At 36.0% G+C, this 20,070-nt stretch overlaps 1 long non-coding RNA gene across 1 annotated transcript in view; it reads left to right on the top strand.

The window, feature by feature from the left end:
* Positions 1-20,070, top strand: part of LOC138856363 (uncharacterized) — an 88,436-nt gene that overhangs the window by 26,233 nt on the left and 42,133 nt on the right. The window contains exon 2 of the long non-coding RNA XR_011395585.1: positions 10,539-10,630. This is a non-coding gene — a long non-coding RNA (uncharacterized lncRNA). The remainder of the gene's footprint in view (positions 1-10,538; positions 10,631-20,070) is intronic.

The raw sequence follows: 20,070 nt of genomic DNA, 5'->3' as shown, positions 1-20,070 counted from the left end.
GTCTGCCTATTAGACAGTGGCCTGTTAGTACTCCTACTAGAGTTCTTATATATCATTCCTCTTGAATTTTAACAGTCGGCATGTGCGGCTCATATTCCATTCTTGCCACGTTTGCCTGCTAGTTGAGCAGGTCAGGGACTGATTCCACTGACACTCGGCTGTATTAATGACATGTTTGTCGATTAAGTATCTACAAGTAGCCAGAGGCATATTTAGGTCCTCCTTACCAGGATCTAGTTAAAGGGTATTGCCTGTTCTGACTAGTTCATCTGCTACGCAGTTCCCAGGGATGTCACTGTGTCCTGGGACCCATTACAGATTTACCGTGAAATAGAATGACAGATCCGCTAGAAGATCATAGCAATTTTTCACTGTCCTCGACGAAATCCTATGAGACATCAGAGATTTCAAAGCCGCCTGGCTGTCTGTGTATATAAATACACTTCTTGTTGTGATTACACTTTTTGTTAGTACAAGAAGGCTTTCTTTAAGCACTGCACTGCAGTGGTCTGGTAACCGGAAGGCGATTTTGGTATCTAGTTTAGCCGAGAAGACACCGCCGCCTACTCGGTTATCCAGTTTGGAACCATCCGTATAAAAGCTTATCCCTGCTTGTCCACTACGTCCCTTTCCCACTCCTCTCTGGAGGGGAAGGCAATATTGAGGACCGGATTTAGGTTCAGCTCCATAGGATTGCGAAAATCCGTAGTTATGGGAAGAAACGGGAACTTACTGAGTATCATAGAATGCCCCTTGTTGTTGGCGACTAGTAGGGAGGATTCGCTCAATCTCAGAGCTGACTTTGCTGCCATTTTCTTGCAATACAGATCTGTGGGCGCAAGTGTAAAATTATGTTGAGTGTCTGGCTTTGCGTAGTTTTGAGAGCTCCGCTGATGCAAATACTAGCTGCTCTTTGTATACTTTCCATGCTTCTAATCGCATATTTCTTTTCTGTAATTGGCCACCATACTACTATACCGTAGGTCATGATCGGCCTTACAATTGCTGTGTACAGCCAGTGAGCCACCCGAGGTGTCAGTCCCCATATGGGCCCCACCATTCTTTTACATGTGTAAAGCGCTGTAGTTGCTTTCCGTACCCTCGCTTCCAAGTTTTGTTTCCAAGAAAGCTTCCTGTCCAAAATTAGTCCCAAGTAGCTTGCTTTATCTCCTATCGTTAGCCTGGTGCCATTTAAAAATGGCGGCGTGATTTCTGGAGTACTGTGTTTCTTAGTGAACAATACTAGTTCTGTCTTGCTAGCATTTAAATTCAGTCCGCATGATACGGCCCATCGATTAATATCGTTTAATATTGTCTGCATAAGGCTAGCGAGGGTGTTCGGGAACTTTCCCCCAACCGAGACTGCCACATCATCAGCGTAGGCCACAACATGTACCCCCTTCTTTTCTAGACCCACCAGTATTTTATTCATTGTCAGGATCCATAGAAGTGGGGATAACACGCCTCCTTGGGGTGTACCCGTTCGGACAGATCTGTGCATCGTTGAAGTTCCCAGCGTTGAAATAATTGACCTGCCCAAGAGCATCTGTTCAATTAATTTCCGGAGAGGCTCAGAGATGCGAAGATCTTTAAGCGCGCTCAATATGGCCTTCGGCTGGATGTTTTTGAAGGCACCTTCTGTGTCTAGGAAAGCTACGTGGGTGTATTCTTTTATTTCTAGAGACTTTTCAATCTCTGTTACCACTGAACTGCTGCCAGCTCGTCCTTGCCCACGTCGTGAACTTGTGGTATCTATTTCCAGTCGGCACCCTCGGTGAGGGTTCAGCGGAGGATTTTGCCAATTATGAACTAAGTTCCATATCGTCATTTGGGGAAGTATAACGTTTTAAGAGGAGGTACAAATGATCTGCATGTTGAGAGAAGAAATAGCATTTTAAACTCCAAGTTCTCTTTTTTCTCAAGTTGGTGCATCTGTCGTGAGGACACTTGCAAAGTTACAAGTCATTCTGTCAAATAATTTTTTGTTTACAAGCCATTTGAAGTTGACATGTCGGGGTATTTTTTTAATACGGAAAAAATCGAATGTCGTGCAGTGATTTGGTTCTTTGTTTTGAAATGTTTAAAAGCAAAAGAAATTTATGAACAATTGTTTAAACTGTATAAGGAATACTCAGCTTCACAACGCACCGTTGAAGACGATCCACGCTAAAGACGAATTTCACAGCATGATTTGGAGAGGAGAATAAAACCGATTTCTTGCGTCGTTTTATAACTATGGATGAGACTAGGATCTACCACCATGATACTAATTTGAAACAAAACGTTTACAGTGGACTGAAGCTGGTTGTTCAGCTCCGAAGCAGGTGAAGTTACAAAGATCAGCAAAGAAGGTTATGGCATCAGTTTTTTGGGAAGAAAAACAAATTTTGTTGATTGAATATCTGCAAAAAAGTAAAACAATCAACTCTGAATATTATTGCAGTCTTTTGGACTAGCAGTATCAAAAAAAAATTATTTTGATTGTAATGTAAAAGGATTACACTTTTGGTCGAATAATAATGCTGCCGAGTTATATATGGTATATAATGGAGCAGGATGACGAGATGAGTTAAGGTCCGAATGTCTGTCTGTCCGTCTCTGCAAGCGATAGCTTTACATAAGTAAAAGTTGAGATATCTCGATGGAACTTGGCACACATGTTCCTTGGCATCCAAAAAGGATTGGTATTGCAAATGGAAGTCTAATGTAAATATCTCCAATACAATTCAAGCTATATTATTAAAATTTGGACAGGGAAAATATTTTGGTAGCCCTAACCACTCTGTGAAATGGTTACTTTGAAAGGAACAAAATAAATATTCATGAAATAATAAACACTTTCTCAGGAAATACAAAAGTCGTGATACTTTTTAGACAAATCTCGTATGTAGTAATTCCAAAAATAGATCAAATCTTGCCAATACTACCCCTATCTCCCATATGCCTAAAATAAGATTGTCAAACTTCGGGTTGGCTTTATATCGTATTATATGTTGTATATAGGCCAATATGTAAGATTTCTTGGCAAATTTAACAGAACGTACAATATTGGATATACTATAGTTTAATGACCTAGACCTTGACCTTAACATTCGTGAAATTGGTCCATGAATTGCCTCAGCTGTCATACAATACATATACCATAATGAATTTCGGTATTCGGCTAGTGTATGAGTTATATATTTTTAATATTGCTTGAAAATATGTTCTTGAGTATACCTGAGTAATGTCAAAAGTTTGTGCAATAAACCTAGACCTCTTGTGCTTCCAATACATCCTATTTTTGATTCCGATGTAAAAATTATCTTCTTTCTCGATAGTTTATTACCAGATATTTGTATTTCGTTTTTAAATATTTCAAACTGTTGTAAAACTGTAATTACGAAACTGTTACATCATATCACGCTGGCAAGACCCCACTTACCGCACTTACCGATATTGCCTAGGAATACCCGCTTTCTTGCTTACATATTGCTGCTCTTGCGGATCAGCTTTTAAGGAACGTACAATTGAAAACCAATCAAATTTGTGGCATGGTATACCAACTCAATAATCCTTTGATATATTATATGTAAGACCCTGCCAAAAGCCATATGCCTTGTAGTGTTATGTAGATTCGTGGAATTACATTTTCGTCTGTTACTAATAGTTACCGCTTATGTAATACCTTGATACGTAGCTGAGGTCAATAAATTGATGAGCAAATGCGTTGATTGCATTTGAAATGATGCATTTGTATATATTTACCTAATACTCTAAATGTAATTATATATATGTATATATGTCAATGTGTCTGTAAATTTACTGGGAAACTGTTCCGCCTCTAAATCATTTAATAAATACATTTGCACACTTACCAGAATATATACTCAGTCTTATCAGTTTGTTAATGTTGCGGAATACGTACACTTACTTACAGTGAAACCTCTAAGGGCCGTTTTCTCCATTTCTGGTTAATATTCTCCTTAGCCGCTGGCAGCTTAACTAGATGATAGGTTTAACTGACATAACCGTTTTCACCCAGTTATTGAAAATTGCAAAATTTGCATTGTGAACACGCAAAACTGTGTAAACGTCTTGAAGCATGTGTGTGGATGTTCAGATGAGGACTCTTTTTGCCACGAAAACGACGGGGAAAGACAAAGTGACCGCTTGCTGCTAGGTAATTCGGCATTACTTTTCACTTTAAAATTTATTTAAGGATTACAACAGCGCTCGGTTTCAAAGGAATATTTTTTATACAAGTATAACTTATTATTTATTTTTAATTTACCTTGTGTTCGAATATTTTAATATTATTACCCTTTTTTGTACGTGCAATAATATGCATGTATGAATGTAATTATGCATAATAAATAATGATAATGAGCGACAAAAGAATCCCCGTCTGAACTCCGTCTATGCTTATAGATTTTATAACTGACAGCTGTCATTTCATGTTCTGGTTAGAAACTAACCAAGACTCCTTCTTGTGGTAGAGTTGACCAGAACTTAACTGACAGATAGTTGCTAACCAGATATTGAGAAATCCATTTTTCAACATGTTGCCGATAAAGCTCTGGTTAAACACTTAATCAGACATTGAAAAAACGGCTCTAGTTCAATATAAACACACCCTTGAAGTAAAATTTTCTGTTCTGTCGAACTGGTCCCAAAACCAACAGGCTTATACAATCTATTTGGGAAAGTTGGTTCTGAAAGAGAGCACAGTTGTGAACAGTTTTCGATGAAAGTACATATAATCTACAGAAACAATTGTATTATTCCTGAGAATCTAAACTGAACTAGGCAGTTGTTTGTCTGAAATTGGAATATTTCTGACAGAAAGCTAACAATCGTAGAACTGTAGTCGACTGGACTAGTTGGGCTTTTGATTTATACTAGTTGTGACGTAACTTAGTTTGGGTTTATTTGACTACGGGGCCTAGTGGCGATGCAATTTGCTCGTATAGCTAAATTATTTGACTATAGGGATGTTCAAATATTGCAGATGATATACTTAAGTGACAGATTTGATTCATTATTAATATGCTTGGGCAAAGACACATTTACGGTTACAATATTAAAGAGCACATATTCATAAATGTAGATCAGATTAGAAGTACTTAGTATTGCAGGGCACATACTGCCTTATTGTTATTATTATTGTTATAACAACAACTTTATTAGCATAACGGTAAATAAGGCAACTGAGCAGTCGGCTTGTGACATACAACGCACCTGTGACGCAATGAACAGCTTCCTGTCACGTCATATCTACATACATATATGCCTATTATGTGTAGGTAAATAAAGCCACAAAGCTTGGTAAATCAACCGCTTCCTTTGGCTTACAGCGCCACTTTATAGGTCTTACTTTACCTTATTCAGCTGATGCCCTGTAGGCGCGTTATTGCCTTTATTTGCCATTTAACTACGTGATGCGCTTGCGTTTCACAAGCTGCTATGACGACGTTAACACAGCCGCCACCAAAGCCTCCGCGAATTTAAAATCCTCCAAATTAACCACCCACCTAATTTGCATATACGAGCATAAAAATTTGCTGCTGTAACCACGAAATACAGAAAAATGCGCTTTCCTAAATGTGTACCTATACTTTTTAACGTTTCCCACAAGTATTGCGCCGCCCGCCATTATGCCACTTTTCAGAACAATTTTTTCCCGATTCCTTTCTCGCTTTTGTTCACATAACATTACTGTTGCCGGTTTATGTCATTTAGCGGGTAAGCGTAAATAATGCTGCCGCTTCGTCTGTCGCTGTTTCCTTTGTATTTGTATTTGTTACTTTCCGTTTCTTTGTTGGGCACTTTGGCAAACATTTGAGTGCCAGTATTATAACATTACAGGCATGTTGAAAAGTTCTTTCGCTTTAAAGGAAAGCACTATTTGTATCCAAAAGTTGCTTTTATTTGTCAACAGAGATATCTTCGAGAGCAATACTCTGATTATAGCGATCCTCTAACCTTTCGAAACCACATTTATAATTCAATTTCTTCCTTTCTTCAAACTAGACCTCAGGATCGTCGATTGCTTTTCAGCTTTCCTTTGTTCTGATGTTGTCTGAGGGTAGAAAAAAAAACTCTGCTGAAGGTCAGATTGAGTAAATACATAAGCAATTTGAGATCTAATGCAAGCAAATTTTGACTACTTTTTCATTGATTTTTGACTCGGTTAATCATTCTATTGTAAGCTCCCTAGGCATTCATTTTACACAGAGCATTCACATACCCAAGTATTCATGACCAACATGTTCAAAACCTTTTTTATAGCTTTAGAGAGGCAGATATCCCGATCAACTCCATTCCGTTGTTGTTGTTCCCGGCACAGTTGCGTCCATGTAACCGGAACGAACCCGGATGTTTATCCGGCCAAAAATTGTCAACTCGGTAGAATTCTAATCCAAATATTTGGTAATCCAAAATATTTTTCGTTCATCGTCATATTGAGCAATCCACTTTGGAATGATTGCTATGTCTGTCGAAGAGTATAATTAAAACTCATCAGTTATAGTTTTGATTTTTGCAGAAAAGTTTTACCAACAAATGGTGTTTCACATCCGAAATACCATTTTAAATCTTTTAAATTCTTATGTCTTCAACACATAGCATTAAGATTTTATTATAAAATTTCACTAATAAGCACAGCATTTATGAAAGTGTATCTTCTATTCGGCGAACCATGCAAAGAGTGTTAATTCTCTTAAATTACCCACAAACGCCAGCTGTAAATGATCAGCTGTAGTTGAGAGTCATAGACGCAGAGAGCACGGTACACGGTTAAGACCAATCATCGCGAATGAGTCAAAATCTTGTTTTGAGCAATATTTCATATACGCGAAATACCTTACCATACACCTGTCTTATGTATGGAAGTGTATGTGTTTGTTAGTGACTGTGTTGTGTCCCACTACTTTACTTTCACTCTCGTTGTTCACCGCCCACCCCTGGAGCTGCGCTATTTATTATCCCTGTTTAGTCGATGTTGCCTTCCGTCTTATGTCTAATCCACGTAATACCGCCTAAACATCTTTCGGCGATGTGGATTTGTAGAGGCGTAGGCCATTCGTGCCACCGCTATACCTACACATTTACATAGATAGGGTATGAGATGGATGCCAGTACATTCCCCTAAGTCGATTACTAATGCGAGATGTGTGTAATGCGGTGGCAGGAACGCCGCTTAAATGTTATGCTACAAGTAAATTGGAAGATGATGTGTTTATGTGGTATTATAATAAGAAATAAGTATCGGCAAGAAAACCAAGCCACCTGCGCACCAATGCAAACAATGTGAAGGTCGATATGCAAGCGTTAAGGCGTGTCTCGGGCGTTTCGGTGCGGCTTGTTTGTCATGCGTTGTTTGCGGTGACAAGGTAATAATTTAATTTGGTAGTCGTATTTGTTTTACTAAGCGATAAGTTTTAAAGCAAATATTCGAACGGTAAACTAAGTTGCGTGACGTTTACGAAAGTTAATACAAAAAAACTTTGTTTTTAAACTTTGTGCGAGTGGGCTACCCTAAAGTTTGCGTTGCTAAATTGAAAAGTTGCTGAAATCAGAGAAAACTTTCCCAGAATAAAAAGACTTAAATGTACCGGGTAAAGGCTTTAAGTGACCCACATAAATTATATGGTTTAAAAATATAATAGAATATGAATATTCTGATAATATCCGATTTACATTACAGCTTTAGTAGCAGGAACAAGGAGTGACATCTTTCGCATGAGTTCAATGTAGTAAATAATTCAATAGCTATGCATACACATAGATGTTATGAAGTGATAAGTATACACATATACACGTATATAGGCGAATTAACCTCTGATTTATGCTTGGTAGAGCTACTTTTCCCATTTGTGGGATGACATTGAGGTTGTGCAGCTTTTAAGTAAATTTTGTTTGCAAAACAAAAAAAAACAAAACGTTAACTTCGGTTGCACCTATGCTAGAGATTCCTCACAAGAACTTTTTTTGATCGTTCAGTTTGTATGACATGCCAAAATTTTGTGAAGATATCTTGCCAAATAACAAATTTTTAACACAAGAACCTAATTTTGATTGTTCAGTTAGTATGGTGGTGTGGTTACTATGCTATAGCAGTGCAATATCGGCGGTTCCAACAAATGAGCAGCTTCTTGGGAAGACAACTACGCGTGTAAGAGAAGTAAGCTATTGTATCGAACACGGCGAATAATGAACTATTGTAAGCCCTGTTTAGGATAAGTTGTATTCGTTATAGTTTTTTTTATTCGTGATTCATTAGTCATTAGGCTGATTTTATGCGTTTTGTAGTTAGAACTGGTTTGCGTTACGAAAAAAAATCATAAGGCCGAAAATATCAGAGGACTCCACAAAGAAACTTTGAGTGACTATTTAACGAAGTGGATCAATATGGCTGACAATGATGCTGTGTTATGAAGGGAAGGTGTTGGACATATTTCAAATTTATCGACATGCTTCTGTGTAAAATGTCACCTCGTCAAAAATCAATAATAACTATGGTAAAATTTTATAAACGTGATTACAATTCACTTCGCCGTGTCATTAGGATCTGGCCTTTCGGTCTGCAACTGTATTTGCCTGTCCTCAGAACTCAAAAAAATGCTTACTGCAAAGAAGCCACTCAGAAGTGTTTTAAACTAAAAATCCATAACAGTTTACACCGAAAACTTGCAAAATCGCTGATACTATTAATTAAAATCTAGAAAACTGCTTCATAGGGTACTACCCAGTATTTATTGTTTAATATAATCAAAGTTACTTGATTAATATACCGCAAGAGAAATAAATTAAAATAAAATAAAGTTATCTTTATTTAAAAAGTTGTGTACTCCTCATGCGATAGTTTACTCACTGCTATATGTATATTAGGGTTGGTTGTTTTTTTCGCAAACGTCTTCTGAAGTTTTAGTTTTTGCACTAGGGATCTAACTAAAGCAAGCTCTTTATTTTTAATTTAAGCCGTCTCTAATTATATTTTTTTCCGTACAATGGTTATTTGATATTTTGCATTAAGCAAGTAAATCTACAACTTTAAGAAAGTAATATATATATACTGAGCATTCATCCAAGTGATTAAAACATTTTGTGTCACTCATACGACATGGTGGACTGTATGAATAAAGTACATTTGATGTATTAACTTAACTGCGTGTAAGTGTATAACCTTTTTTGTAGAGTACAAATTTTGTACTAGAATATAATTACTTTAAGGTTCTAGGTTTATTTGTTTTCAAGACAAAAAATGTTTTGCAAAAAATTCAAACATTCCACGTCCAATATTTGGGAAAAGTAAAATGATTTAGGCACGGAAAGAATTGAAACTGAGGGTTTGCAAAAAAAAAAATCAACTTGGGATATAGCGGACACCCTAATGTACATGCGTACGTATCGAAGAGATATTCTGTTATTTTAAATTTCAATTCAAACAATATATTCGTATACAGAATTCATATTAAAAACGTATTGCCAGGATTATGAAGATATCTATCGAAATGCAAACTCGCAAAGGCTTAAGTCAATATCACGGTGTTGGCTTATTTACCAAAGCCTCTGCGAAACAACAAAAGCGAAAGCGCTTCTTAAATCCTAGCAGCACATACATTCGTACATGCAGAACCATACAGCAGTTTCATTAGTTGCACCTTTAGCATTGGCAACAGTTGCGGTCAGTTTCCATAATTAAAATGAATAATGTATTGTAATTTGTTCACAAATGACCGCAGAATGAGCAAACATCGACACAGACATGCACACAAATGCTGCAGCGTCTATAAAATTAATAAAATAATAATATAAAATCCTGCGTTAATATCACGCACATGAATTTATTTACATTTTTATCGCCAATACATAGGTACATTGATTCAAATAACTTTCAATGTTGGCAACAATTAATTAGTGTCAAACATGCATATTAAATTTTATGAAAATCCCTTAAATTAATAATGCAGGTGAAAAAACCGTTAAATCAAAATTTAAGTTCTTATTATACATCTCGATACATATGTTTAAATACGCCAGATAAATTAAACATAAATTATCTAATTAGTGCTCTGATTACGCTAAGGAGTTGATTGGCTTAATGAAATCGGGAAAGAAATAAAAGGGGCTTTAATAAATTTCAGTAAATTGATGGAGAAAAAAATTGTTTTCTTAAATTTTATCGGATTATTGGCATCCGCTTTCGACATGCAATGAAAAGGCTATACGATATCAGTATTAACCTTTAGACGAACCGAAGAACCAACATCGCTTATTTCTGCTATAAAGTTAATTTAATGAGCGCAACACGTGCTCATACGTGATCCGATAAGATATATATTATTAATATTATATTAATAACCAAGGTAAAATTTAAACCACTGGCTAATTTTATGTATTTAATCAAGATACCTCGACGGAAAGATATACGATTTTAAACCAAATTCAGCAAGAAAATCTTTAATATCTATTCATACTTTTAATAAAATTTCGAACAACCGTTAGTTCTTATGAAGTTTTGATTTATCTAAAAATATTTTTATCTATATTTTCAGATCACTTATATGAAGAGAAAACACAGGTTTAGAGTCCAATTTAAAAACACTTTACTTCATCATTAAGTGAACTATTTAAAATTATGATACAGGTAAGTCATATTTGAATTGATATATTATTTGTCCACCGATTTTTTTGTTTTAATATTTACTAACTGCTGCAACTTCACTTCAAACGATTAGGCTCGCTCACACAGATCATTTAAAAATAACGCTATTCTTTTGGTTGCGACACTTTTAACAACATTGGCAGAGCTGCCATTGATTGTATATATAAAACCATCCCGTAACTTATATTAAATTTTTTGGCTATTTAGTACAGAACAGTATTGAACAGAACTATCGAGAGCCCCGGAAATGAGTTTCCTCAAATTCTTCTTCGATCTTAAATTATGTAGAAAAACACACATTAGAAGTTGAACCAATTTAGTTACAGTACAAAGTGAATGTGGATTGAGTGATATAGACGAAATTTGCGTATTTCTTGAAATAAATTGGGTTAAACTTTAGTTGAACAAGTAAGGAAGGGCTAAGTTCGGATGTAACCGAACATTTTATACTCTCCCAAAGTCAAATGGTATACTCGTTTGAGATTTCTTTGTGGATTGACTGATATTTTCGGTAGAAGGTCAACTATAGGCACTGGGGTCCACATATTTAGTAATTAGGGGCTTGAACAGTTTTGGTTCGATTTAGACAATTTTTGGTCACAAGGTGGCATACTTTCAACGTATTATTCACGCAAAGTTTTACCCCGATATAATCATTGTTGCTTGATATGCATAGTGGAAAGTGAAAGAATCAGATGGAATTGAAAATGGTGTTATATGGGAAATAAGCGTGGTTGTAATCCAATTTCGCCCATTTTGGCACTATAAAATAGAAATATGAAAAGAACGTATGCACCGAATTTGGTTGAAATCGGTTAAGCAGCTCCCAAGATATGGGTTTTCACCTAAAAGTGGGCGGTGCCACGCCCACTGTCTAATTTTAAACGCGGTTCCTATAAAGTCATCTCATACCATCCCAGAGATAAAATTTAATGTCTCTGGCGTGTTTATTGCTTGATTTATTGCGCTTTTAGTAGTTTTTAACAGTACCGTTATATGGGGAGTGGGCGGAGTTGCCCCCCGATTTCAACTATTTTCACACTGTAGGTAGAGGTACTAAAAACATTTTCTTCCAGTGAATTTTGTTATTGCAGCTTTAGCGGTTTAGGAGACATGCACATTAAACCTATTGAGGCGGGACCACGCCCACTTAAAAAAAATAAATTAACTGCTGATGCCCCTCCTTAATGTGATCCTGTGTACCAAATAACAGTCTTGTATCTTATTGCAGAGCTTAGTTATGGCAATTTATTTGTTTTTGATTAATGGCGTTTTGTGGGCGTGGCAGTGGTCCGGTTACGCCCACGGCAATTGGCAACACCAACCGTCTCCAGGTACCAAGAAACATGTCTACCAAGTTCATAAAGATATCTCAATTTTTACTCAAGTTAGAGCTTGCACGGACGGACGGACGGACGGACAGACAGTCACCCGGATTTAAACTCGTCTCTTCACCCTGATCATTTATATATATATAACCCTATATCTAACTCGATTAGTTTTAGGTGATACAAACAACCGTTAGGTGAACAAAACTATTATACTCTGTAGCAACAGGTTGCGAGAGTATAAAAATATCTTTAGTAGATTATTTTGATATAGGTTCCGAAACTAAACTTTTTTATCGGCGGACATCGGAATTACTGCGTTGAAATTGAGATTGCGGGACAACCGGTAGAATGAAATAAATTATTTATTATCTGAGATAAGAGACTGAATGAGCATCAGCTACGCTTAGAGAAGCAGTGTTGATTACTCAGGCTTCGATTTCACTCTATGAAATGTATTCAGTAGTCGTTATAATTCTTGAACCGTTTTGAAACAGAGAATATCAAATATTTACTGCTGAAGAGATTGCGCGGGTCCTCAATATGGATGGTGCATGCTAGCAGGTTCGCATTTGTTTATGTTTGTGCTCTTTACGGAATGAGTCAGCAGAGGACTTTGCTAATTCTTTCCTCTCTTATACAACTACTATACCTCGAAAAATCACCTCTTGAATAATGAAGAATATCACCGATATAAAGTGAACACATCATACATCCACTAATTAAGTACGTGTTGAAAGCTTAGAATTTTATAAAACTTTCAATATGCCCTCTAGCTCATATATGTGAGCATGGTATTTCGATCAACGAAAACCTAGAGCACATCACTTTTGTAATACTGACAGATCCAAATAGAAAAAATCAACCGAAGGACATATATTACAATAATATAATCCTTGGCAGAGGTAAATTGGATATTTATAAATGATCAATACGACAAGCTGAGTCGATTAAGCCATTCCCATCCACCCGTCTGTCTATACATACGGGGAGACTAGCTCAATTTTTGAGATATGCCTCTAAAATGTTGCAATCTTCTTTTCTCCCCCAGAAGTTGCTCATTTGCCGGAATCCCTCTAGCATATAGGTGCCACACTAACTGAACGATCGCAATCAAGTGCTTGTCTGGAAATTTCTTTATTTGTGAAAAGTATGCTAGCTCACTGCCACCGAAGTTAACCTTTTTTATCATTGTTTTTGTTTATATAGGCTAGAAGTTGATTAAAAAATTGTCTTCCCGAATTATTGGTTAAGGCTACCATGGAGGGAACAAAATGCATAACGTGAATTTGATCTCTCTGATGAATTTAATATGTATCACTCTGCTTTTTAATTAATTTAAGGCCTAAGAAACATCTTCCCGTTCAATTGTATTTATACCCAAAATTGCATGGGTGTGCTAAATATTTACAACTGACCAAACTTTGGCCTTCTTATTTTTATTTGTGAACATAAATGCATTGTAATATGCTCAAAAAATATTTGTCTTTCGCGAAGTATTTTTTACTGAAAACATTGCGGCATGCATAACCTAGCACACCAGTGTATTATGCATTCATTTAGTAAGCTTTTATGTTTTTATATCGTCGAACTTTATTAAATTACAATTCAGAAAAAAATTATATAAATATATTTAAACTGAAATGTTTATGTAACGAGTTAATTGAAATTCTACTTGCTGGCCACGGGTGAGGTTGCCCATGGCCGCCGAGTCCACCGGCATGAAATCGAACACATCTGCTGCCAGATCGAAAAATAGTAGCATGATTGTACTTGTCACACGCTCTTAAATAAGTATTTTATTCACACTCTGACATGTGAGTGTGCGCCAGACACATATATATGTCTACATATGTGGTGTATTTAAAAACACACACGAGTTAAACCCAATTGTTTTGTTAAACAACTTTATGCACAAGAGCACACAGACATGTATACCTATAAATTATATGACTATGAGTATGGTATAAGTATATGTTTGTGTTTAATTGAAAAGATCAGCGTGGAAAGCCGCACATTTTTGCGAATCGGTTTAGTAAATTTTCCTTTTGTCTTTAAAAAAAGGCAATTTTAAAATCGTTTTAGCGAGCTCGAGTTTCAGCTAAAAATATAATAAATAAATTAGAAATCCAAACATTTCGTGGAACTGATAAATGAGTCACGAATAGTATACACGGATACCATGCAAAGCACGACGTGAGGTCATGTGATTTTAAAATTTCACCCAGCAGTAAATGGTTGTGTAAAAAAAAAAGACTTATGAAGCAAAAAAAATGTATGAAGTAAAAAATACTTAGTTTTATTTGTCTAGAAAATGAATATTAATATTGAATAAAAAATAATCTCGTTTGTAATTAATATTTTTGTTGAATAATTATTAAATTGCTGATATTAAATGCTATTAATGCATTTAACGTATTAGCGTATATTAAATATTTCAAATAGCAATTTGTAACTGGTGCGTGCTCAATTACACTTGTTTACACAACTTGTGAAATTCATTTGTCTGATGACATTTTTTAATAGCCCTTAAGCATCATGTATATACGAGGGCGGTCCGATAAATACTTAGCCTACGAAAAAGGAAAGAAAATTTTGGAAAAATTACAATTTATTTCAGAACACCGTATCATCTTAGCCTTGTCGTCGCCAAAGAAAAGCTTCAGCGTGGTCAACAAATGTCGGTAGACTTTAAGCTCACTGGCCTCCTATTGTCCATAATTTGGGTTCCCGGTAGCGAAAAAGCAGGCGAGTTTGCCAACTCAGAGGCCTCTCTAGACGAGTCTGAGGCGGAGACAATACCGTGCTAGCTAAAAACTATCAAAAGCGAGCTCAGTACACAATTTGAACAAATAGCTCAGAATAGTTGGGAATCTATAACCAACTGAAAGATAGCAAAAAAGATATGGCCAAAATATATCAACACAAGAACTGGACACTTATTAAATAGAGGGTTCTCGAACGAAGAATTTTCCGTTTGGAGAACACACGTTGAAAATGGAAATGCCCTATAACAATACGTATATGTGCCGCAGCTGCAAACTCGAAGGGAATAAGGAAACATTTCTACACTTCCTTGTGAGCTTTTCAAAAGTTGGCCTATTCTAGTGTTATTTTTCCAACTTCTCAAAGAAAAAGATTTTCCAAAAATTAAAGTTTAAAAATGTTTTGGTCCAACAATTTTAAATTTCAATGAAAAATAAAAGTTGGTTTGAAGTTTATCTAAATGTGCAAAGAAAGAGAGATATAGCAGATGTTTAATTGAACAAAAAACGCAAAAATATACAAGTAAGGAAGGTCTAAGTTATAACATTTTATACTCTCGCAAAGTCATATGGTATACTCGTTTTAGATTTCTTTGTGGATATTGTCGCCTTGTTCTATGTTGACCGATATTATTCGAAAAGTCAACTATAGGTACTAGGGTCCACATATTCAGTACCTAGGGGCCTTAACAGTTTTAATTCAATTTAGATAATTTTTGGTCACAAGGTGGTATACTTTAAACGAATTATTCACACAAAGTTTTACGTCGATATAATCATTGTTGCTTGATTTGCATACATAACTATATAACATAGAAATATGAGAAGAATATTATGTACCGAATTTGGTTGAAATCAGTTGAGCATATGCCAAGATATGGGTTTTCTCCTCAAAGTGTGGCCCCAGAGATAAAATTTAATGTCTCTGGCTTGTTTAGTGCTTGGTTTATCATGCTTTTAGTAGTTTTTAACAGTACCGTTATGTGGGCAGTGGGAGGGGTTGTCACCCGATTTCACTAATTTTCACACCGTCGATAGAGATGCTAACAGCATTTTCCAAGTGAATTTTGTTATTATAGCTTAAGTGGTATAGGAGATATGCACATTAAACTTATTAGGGGGCGGGACTTTAAAAAAAATTTAAACTGCAGATACCCCTCCCTAATGTGTATTGTATCTTGTTGTGGAGCTTAGTTATGGCAATTTATTTGTTTTTAATTAACGGCATTTTGTGGTGGTAGCAGTGGTCCGATTACGCCCCTCTGCAATAACAACGGTACCAAGAAACATGTGTAACAAGTTTCATAAAGATATCTCAATTTTTACTCAAGTTACAGTTTGTACGGACGGACGGACAGACAGTCACCCGGATTTCAAATCATCTCTTCATCCTGATCATTTATATATATAGGTATAACCCTATATCTAACTCGATTAGGTTTAGGTGATACAAACAACCATTAGGTGAACAAAACTATTATACTCTGTAGCAACAAGTTGCGAGAGTATAAAAAAACACTGACTAAACAACACCGTCTTACCTACACCTACAGCTAACCGTTAAGTGAAGGATATGAGTATACTCTGTGCAGAAGGGTATTTTGCTAGCACAGGATATCTAGACTATGCATATTTTTAATATTGCAGCATAACGGCGTAATCTTCTTTTTTGCTGCGCAGCGGTATTTTTTCATACATGCTTAAAATATACAATACACTTTTAGAGAACAAGGCTTGTATATTGAATGCAGCAAAAATTTGATATTGGTTGGTAGCAAGGAAGCAGTTAGGAAAAATATTTTTGTGAGCTACTGTAAGTAACTGCCACCTAAAACCTTTCCAGATTGCTTAGTCGAGCTATTTTTGGTAGATGCATTGTTGGTACCTTGCAAATATGGTGTTCTATTAATTTTGAGCTACTTTTGAAGGGCTGGTTTGATAGAAATACCCTCGAAGTTAAGCCACTTCCCGCTAAATTCCGAACACTCGTTACAAAAATTTTATAGGATGTTGGTGTTGTTGGGTTCGAAAATAGTTACTGCAAAGTGGTATTGGACTATTCTTAACGCTACGTCACCGAATTCGCATTTTGTAGTGACCAGATTTATATTTCAAGTCAAACTAATAATTATTGCAATTTTTAACACAACTGCATACTGCAGTTTTTTTTTAAACGGACTATCAGATTCGCGGAAAATTAACGAACACCATAACACAGCGTCGGTGATTCCAGTCCAGTTGTTGGCTACCGATAGTCACCAAGTCGTGTGCGAAAACCAACGCGACCTCAGCACATCCACTAACTGTCGGTCTTTTTCACGCAATTTGAAAGGCTGTCGTCACCGGTTTGCATTTGCAAACGCCAACACACTTTCTCACACATACACACACACATGTATCTGGAAATTCATCTCACACTTGATAGTGACAATTATGCACTGAGGCATGAAGCAGCAGCGAACGTTAGAATTAAACGGCATTTGCATAATTCCTACGTACCTCTACACTGTCGCGCTATCCTTTCGTAAACAACAAGCCGACTATACTTACCAACAGGGACAGCGTGTAAACACATGCTCGCATGTACATGCTTCTACTGCAAATGATTGAAATTTCCATTTTTTCCGACAGAAACACTTTCATGATGGCGCAACTCCACCCCTGTGCATGTGTGGTCTAAAACCCGACGGCAACGACGCATGAAATTTGCGTAAATCTGTGGTCTTCTCGTTGCTGTCGACCAGTTGGGTAGTCGCTCATTCGCTTGGTTATCTAAACATCGCTTCGATTTTGAGTGTGAATATTCGCATTTTCATTCGACCGCTTGTTTGTGTGTCTGAGTGGTGTGAGATAATGACGGTTGTATATAATATTTATATAATCACCGTGAAAACCTAAGGGAGTGGGCTATAAGCTGGGTCGACGTTTGTGTTGACATTTGATTGCTTGGGTGGCAATTCATCCATCAAGCTTCTAGGATGAAATTTTTGACAAATGATTTCGGAAGGTTCAGCGCTACTTAATGTGTTGTGTAATTGCGTTATTATATTATGTAGAAAGTCATAAGTGCCTTGACATCGAGACGATCATTAGCTTAAATGGAAACCATAATAGGCTTGTTAGATGTCTTAGGCCGACAGCCAAATTAAGTGCTTCATTTTCTTAAATTATGAGCAATTCTTGCAATGTTCTCTAAAGCCCTTACCTTAACATAATTTTTTAACTTCTAATTCATTCTTTGAAAGTACTTGTGTTATAATTGGCATAGGCTCGCACACAAATGTTCGTAATTACTCGTTAGATTGTGCGGTCGCCCTAATACTATGTACGCCATTTGTAACTATAATGTGCTGTTGTTATTGGTTGTATATAATCACACTTCCGTGTTGATGGGAACATTACCCTAAAATTAGCCATAAAGCTAACATCTACAAGTAAGGAAGAGCTAAGTGGGGTGTAGCCGAACATTGTATAATCTTTCAACGTGCAAGGATACCTCAAGACACTATTTGTGCAAAGTTCTATCCGAATATACTCATTGGTGCTTTATTTGTGTATTTGAAAGTGAAAGACTCATATATAATTATAAATTGTGCTATATGCGAAGTAGGCGTGGTTATAGTCCGATTCTATCCATTTTCTCGATGTGGCATAGAATCGTCAGGGTTATGTTATATACCGAATTCGGTTGAAATTGATCGTCTAACTAACTCTTGTATCATGCTGGATTAAAATTTATATGCATTAAACAGATTAGGTGCCTGAGACGAGTGCGTGTTGTTTTAAATTTTAGTACACTGGTGCCATTTGCTACTGCAATCACTTGTAAATAACTGGTTCATATTTTAATTTAGTGCTTTATAATGGCATTTTATAGGTTTTCAACTTTCAATAATATAACTTAATGTTTAATCAAACTATCGCTTACACAGACGAACGGACGGGCAGACAGGCAGTCACTCGGAATTCAACTCGTCTCGTCATCCCGATCATTTATGTATAAATAACCGATCATTTATATATAATAATCTTACTCGATTATTTTTAGGTTAAACACAACCGGTAGACAAAACTATTATACTCTGTAGCAACATGTTGCGAGAGTATAAAAAGCAGTTCGTTGCCATTTTATGAAAATATAATATTAATTTTACGCCGTTGTAAATACCGCTTTATAGCAACAGTGGTTAATGACTCGCCACATGCCACATCAAAAAGTCGTACATATATTTTGAAACAAATAATAAGAAGGGACTGAACTCGGATGGAATTGAACAGATACTCTCGTTTGTTTTATTTATTTAGGATGCTTGAAATATTTCGAATTATATACAAATTTTTTTTTTTTACCGGTTTTGACTATTTTAGCGCCGTATAGTAAGTGTCGGTACGGTGTAATATTTCCCTTACAGTTTTATGATGTTCATTGTGAACATAAACTAATTTGAGCATTAGTAAACTTATTTTGATTAAGATATATTCCCCTTTTCAGTTGCCCCAATATTTTCCCACAGTTACTTTCCATAATTTATCAAATATTAACTAGTGCTATGAGTTTACTCATTAAAACATGTTGTTGAAATTCAAAATCCTCTTTTAAAATCATATTCATCATATCACAGTCATCAGAAAAAAAAACACAAAAAAAAAAAAACGAGAAACAAACAAGAAACCCCGTTAACTTCAAAATATTCCTTACAAGAACTTGATTGGAATCGTTCAGTTGGTATGGCAGCTATATGTTATAGTGAACATCGATCTTAAAAATTTCTTCGGATATTACAATATTGCCTTTGTTTGATAGCAGATTTTTGGTGAAAAAGGGTGCAAAATTTCAGACCAATATTTCAAAAACTTAGAGACTAGTTTGCGTATCTATGACGTTTCCTTTTTTGGGTTACAAACATCGTTAACCAACTAATTATACCCTTGGTCAGAGTATACAGGTACAAGACTTTAATTTTGCTGTTTAATTAGTTTAGAATTATACAATATATTCGTTGTTCGAGCACCATTGTTTTCGCAACCCTGACGATGGTAATTCCTTTTCGCTTAGTGACAGAAAAATTGAACGCTATAGCTTATCTAATAGTAGCTAGTAAATTACATATTGGCATATTAAAGGCTTCTAGCGAAGTGTTGCAATGCTAAGCGAAAGTGTTATTAAAATTGATTACATGCTAAGGTGAACAGTTTGTAAAACGTTTCCATATCTTATTATTTTGGGTTAAGCTCCGCAGTCTTGCAGGGAAAAGATTATATCCCCATTTCATACAGCAAAAGCTCGAAATGCCCAATTTTAATAACTGGCCTTCCTTTGTTGTTTCGC

The sequence above is a fragment of the Bactrocera oleae genome, chromosome 3 (genome assembly GCF_042242935.1).
Source record: "Bactrocera oleae isolate idBacOlea1 chromosome 3, idBacOlea1, whole genome shotgun sequence".
Classification (NCBI taxonomy): Eukaryota; Metazoa; Arthropoda; class Insecta; order Diptera; family Tephritidae; genus Bactrocera; species Bactrocera oleae.
The sequence above is the reverse complement of the archived record's forward strand: the minus strand, read 5'-3'. Positions and strand labels throughout refer to the sequence as shown.